Source organism: Oncorhynchus tshawytscha, linkage group LG18 (genome assembly GCF_018296145.1).
Source record: "Oncorhynchus tshawytscha isolate Ot180627B linkage group LG18, Otsh_v2.0, whole genome shotgun sequence".
Taxonomy (NCBI): domain Eukaryota; kingdom Metazoa; phylum Chordata; class Actinopteri; order Salmoniformes; family Salmonidae; genus Oncorhynchus; species Oncorhynchus tshawytscha.
This window is the reverse complement of record NC_056446.1, coordinates 21,574,961-21,580,672: the sequence shown is the minus strand read 5'-3', so window position 1 is coordinate 21,580,672 and position 5,712 is coordinate 21,574,961. Positions and strand designations below refer to the sequence as shown.

Sequence of the window (5,712 nt, the reverse complement as noted above, 5' to 3'; positions counted from 1 at the left end):
GTGGGTGGCTCGGAGTGCAAGCAAGCCCTCCCCGCACTTATCCAGGACTGCTCTTATCTACATGGTGGGTTTCAGAAGAAGATTTAAAGTGGTGCGGAGCAGCAGGCGCTGGGCTAGGACCAGGCCAGGCCAGGCCCGCTGTCATCGAGATGGGGCCGCTGGTTCGGGGTGAGGGGCCGAGCCCAGACGACAGGCATCCGGACGCCACTGTCCTACCAGCCACCCTCGTCACCTGAACGATCTCCATATCCTCCTCCTTGTGCTCTGTCTTTGTTATCATAGCCTCTTTCTGATCCATATGAGCCTCCACTTCTGTTGTCGTAACGTCCACCACCATATCCCCGGTCTCCACCACCTCTGCCTCCACGGAAGTATCCTCCTCCACCGCCTGAAGAGCCCCCTTGGAATCCGCCTCCGGACCTGCCACCACCGCCAGATTTGCCCGCCTGGTCGACACGGATCGGTCTGCCATCAAGAGACTTGTCGTTCATGGCCAGCATAGCATCCTCGGCCTCATCTGGGTTCTCGAAGGTGACGAAACCAAAGCCCCTGGACCTTGAGTGTCTCTGTCTTTAATTTCATCAACTTCAGATATTTGCCCATATTTGGAGAATACATTTTCTAATGACTGTTCGTTAGTGTCAAAGCTGAGGCCACCCACAAAAAGCTTCCCTTCGTCAGACATCCTTTTCACCACTCCGATAAAACAGAATATCTTGCGACCGACCTGCAGCAGATGGGAATGAATGAGATGCGAGGCCTCCCGGTATATGTGTTGATCATCTTTTTCAAACATCTCTGGCTTCACGCTAGCCTTGCTGACGCGCGACCCACGTGTCAACACGACGAGGAAGTAGAGAGGCTGGTGCTTTAGCAAGTTATATCTCAAGTGTACAGTCACATATAGAACAATGTTCTATCTATACAAATCTTTGGCAATGTAGTGAAGGTCATTCTGGTGAGTTCCCAACTGGATCCTCGTTCAAAATACTTTAAAACTCGATCGAGAACCAAGGGAAAATTGCAAATCGCCGTTGTAAAGCCCAGGAATTAACTACTAATTAGCTACCTTTGTCAGATTGTGAAATGCACGTTTAAATACATTTTTACCTGGATAAATTATTCACCTACAAAAATGAATTTTCTTTAAACACACTGCAAAAATGAGCATGGACTAGAATGACAGCTTTCTTGTTTCTGCAGTGAGGATTCACCCTCTTTAGACAATTATTTTGTAACGTATCCGCAGGTAATCATTGTTTTGAGACAAAAAAAAACAATAACAAACAGTGTACTTGTATGTAAATCAGGGAGCCTAATGAATGGCTCTTTCACTCATGCGATTCGGTTCATTAAAAAAAAGAGCAGCTAGGTCGCGAACGACCCATCACAGTGAAATGGCAACTTATGAAAGCACTAATGAAGCAAAGGACACCACATCTCCAAACAAGAATGACAAAACTTGCTGTTTCTGTAATATTGCCAAGGAACAGTCGGGGTCGGACACAGAAATGCAGCTTTTTGTAAGTTTCGTCATTTGACAAAATCGAACAAAATAGCTAGCCAATGAGGTGAAAGTCTAATGCTGCGTTCAAGTGCTAGCTGGAACTTGGAAACTCAAATGTCCAATTTACTAACTTGTAGTTATACACGTGCTGCATTCAACCGGTTAGCAAGTCGAACATTTCAGTGTTTCCTAGTTTCAACTAGCACGCAAACGCAGCATAAAACGTGCTAGATAGTAGGCTACTACTACTAGTGACATATATTCATATACATAGCTCATATATCAAGCACATATAGTAAGCATCATTTAGGTGGCCTTAGTGCCCTCAGGCTGATTGTGAGCCTGTTTGTGACCATAGGATTAAAGCTTGCACAACACACCCCATGACTGAGACACAAACTGCTGTTGCACAAAACATGGTTCCCCATTGTCACAAGGATACTAACCGCACAAACGGTTATAGAGCGCCAAACTAATCCGCCTGACTCAAGTCATTGCACATACCCCTGCCAAAACATGAACCAACCTAGCCCCAGCCATAAACTACCCCTCTCAGTTCCCCTTACCTCACGACTCCTTGACACACAGACATTTCATCGCACGAACACACACACCTCACTCCCCTCGCTACTGGTCGGGTGCCAAGAGCAGAGGATTCTGCTGTGCACCAATGGGGCTCCTACTCTGGCTAGAGCAGGTCCGCCTCCAACCCTTCGGGACCATTCAGAAAACGAGACGACAAGACTCCACCTACATTATTCCATGTATAAAATTTGCTGTAACCTCTGTCTAATGCCTTTTTTGCTGACTCCTTACTGAGTCATATGACTAGGTCCGTGCACGTTTAAACTGCAGGACAAGATATTGTGAGCGGACCAAGTAATTGGGCGTCACTCTAAAGCGGGAAGGTCTTAGCCGGTCTCCACCACCTCTGCCTCCACGGAAGTATCCTCCTCCACCGCCTGAAGAGCCCCCTTGGAATCCGAATTTCTTAGCGATGACTCGGCGAGCCTCAGGAATCCTGTAAGGGCGGATATGCACCTTCTTGCCGGGTTCAGTGTGGATGGTGGTGGAGGCACCTGTGGTAGAGCCTCCTCTTTTCCTTTGACATCTGTTTGTCCTGGGAATGGAGAGAATACTTTCTCTCCCACGGTGAACTCACGGGGGTCGTGGACTTATCATAGGCCCGGCCTTGGGTCCTTTGGGCCTTCTCCATATGCTCCTTGACTATGGGCCACACTGCTAACAGGCGGTCTCTCATCAGGGTAACGTGTTCTATTGTGGATCGAAAGGGGCATGGTTGGGTCTCCCAGGTCTCCTTGGCTAAGTCGAGGATTCCTCGACAGGGTCTGCCATAGAGCAATTCAAACGGAGAGAATCCAGTGGATGCCTGGGGTACTTCTCGCAGGGCAAACATTAAGTGTGGGAGAAGCATGTCCCAGTTTTTCCCGTCTCGGGACACCACTCTTCTCAACATGCTTTTAATCGTTTTGTTCAAGCGTTCACACAACCCGTCTGTTTGAGGGTGGAATATGCTTGTACGTATCTGTTGAACCTGATATAACCGACACAAGTCCTTCATCAACCGGGACATGAACGGGGTTCCTTGATCGGTTAAGATAGTCTTGGGGAGGCCCACACGAGAGAACATCAGGAATAACTCCTTGGCAATTCCCTTTGACGACATGTTACGCAGGGGTATGGCCTCCGGGAACTTGGTAGCGTAATCTATAACCACTAGGATGTACTCGTGTCCTCTGGCGGATTTTGGGAGGGGTCCTACGAGGTCCATAGCTATGCGTTCAAAGGGAGTCTCTATGATGGGGAGAGGAATCAAAGGGTTACGTAGGTGTGGCCGTGGGGCTGTACGTTGACATTGATCACACGTCCTACAATACCTGGCCACATCCCGGGTGACCCGGGGCCAATAGAATCTCTGCATGATTCTGTCAATAGTCTTGTCTCGTGCCAGGTGTCCTCCTAGGACGTGGGAATGGGCTAACTGTAGAACTGTATCCCTGTATGGCCTAGGCACCATTAGTAATTCCTGGTTTCCCCCTTCGTCGTACGACCCAGTATAAGAGACCCCGCCTGATTGCATAGTAAGGAAGAGGGGGCTCACCTGATCCGTCGACGTTCCTCCCGTCGATCACCTTCACCTTCCTCATGGCCTCCCTTAGGTCTGGGTCTCTATGCTGCGAGGTGCCGAACTGTCCCTTTAATTCCTGGGACAGGTCGACCTCGGTAGAGGGATGTGGAGGATGTTCCACATCCCCATCAGGGGTGACCGAGGAGAATCCCTTCCAGGTTCCCTCCTCGGATGGAGCTTCAAATATATCCCTTAGCGCCTGGTTGCTCCTTCCTTCCTGCGTTGTGTATAACCCTTCACGTGTCTTCCTCAGTCGTATTAATGCGAAGATCTGGGCACGGACGGGTTGATCAGCTGTATAGGTCCATTGATGGAACTTTACAGCCCTATCTCTGGCAGTCAGCTGGTACCGGGACAGGATCTCGGTTTTTAGTCGCCCATAGTCCGCAGCTTCGTGGGAATCCAGGTCAAAATAGGCTTCCTGAGCCACCCCGGTCAAAAGAGGGGCTAATGCGCTCGCCCATTCTGTGGGCGGCCACTCTTCCAAGGTGGCCGTCCTTTCGAAGGTCATGAGGAAGGCCTCAATATCATCCTCCTTGAAGAGACGAGGTAAGATGGAGTGAGCAGCCGCTCGTGGCTTAACTCTAGGTTCTTCTCGTCGGCTCAACTGTTGTTGCAGGAGTTCTATGGTTGTCTGCTGTGCCGTGATCAATTGTTGTAGTAGGGCGTTATCCATCGTTCTTGAATGGTTCCTCCGGGTCTACTGGAAGAATCTTGATTTACTCACTTATCCTTGTGTCACTCATCCACCTAATCTCCGCATTCTCCACCAATGTGAGCGGACCAAGTAATTGGGCGTCACTCTAAAGCGGGAAGGTGGAATAAACGAGTCAGGAGTAGGTTTTCTTGATTGAACACAGTTCTCTATTGAGGGCATTTGGTCAACACAAACACTCCAACATAATCAATGAAAATCTCCTAAGGAAAAAACATACATTTTCTTCTCCAGATGAAACAGGAACACAATAGGATTATCTTTAAACTACAACAAAAAGTCACGGGATTGTCACCGTCTTAGTGGTTCTTCCTGGATAGCTCCTCTCTCTCGGTGGCCATCTTCCAGAGATAGTTTCCCCCCCCTCTCTCTGCTGGTTCCATTCTCTCTCTTATAGGGGAAGGAGAGTATGTCATTAGTACCGTCAGCTGTGCTTAATTGCCTCTGGTTACCTTGTCTCCCATGCCTTGTTGGGCTACTATCCATGAGCCCAGCCTGCCCTCTGGTGGTCCTTCCACAATATCTTTTGACTCAATAAACTGCCATTTTGTTACAACTGAAATCCACTCTGTCCAGCGTCCATGATTTGGTCTCACTCTCCAGTATTTGAACACCAACACTAGCTACTGTTATTGTGTGTCTTACATCATGCAAACATAAGAAACCAACTGTTTTATTATTCTCAAATGCGTAAGGATGATGAACTGGTCTGCTTTCGTGACCTGAAACCCGGGGCACGGCATCATTACCTGGTTGTACCTAGGACACACGTCGGGAACTGCAAATCACTCCGGAAGGAGCACATACCTTTGGGTAAGGTAAAGTATTTACTTCTGGGGTGCTGACCTGTTGCACCCTCTACAACCACTTTTTTATTACTACTACTTGACCCTGTTGGTCATCTATGAACGCTTGAACATCTTGGCCATGTACTGTTATCTCAACCCGGTATAGCCAGAAGAGGACTGGCCACCCCTCAGAGCCTGGTTCATCTAGGTTTTACCTTGCCCCTGTGCTACTACATCAAATCAAATTTATTTATATAGCCCTTCGTACATCAGCTGATATCTCAAAGTGCTGTACAGAAACCCAGCCTAAAACCCCAAACAGCAAGCAATGCAGGTGTAGAAGCACGGTGGCTAGGAAAAACTCCCTAGAAAGGCCAAAACCTAGGAAGAAAACTAGAGAGGAACCAGGCTATGTGGGGTGGCCAGTCCTCTTCTGGCTGTGCCGGGTGGAGATTATAACAGAACATGGCCAAGATGTTCAAATGTTCATAAATGACCAGCATGGTCCAATAATAATAAGGCAGAACAGTTGAAACTGGAGCAGCAGCACGGC

At 48.4% G+C, this 5,712-nt stretch overlaps 1 pseudogene; it reads right to left on the bottom strand.

Moving 5' to 3' along the window:
* Positions 1-179: 179 nt before the first annotated feature.
* On the bottom strand, positions 180-702 carry LOC121839980 (annotated as a pseudogene).
* Positions 703-5,712: the final 5,010 nt, after the last annotated feature.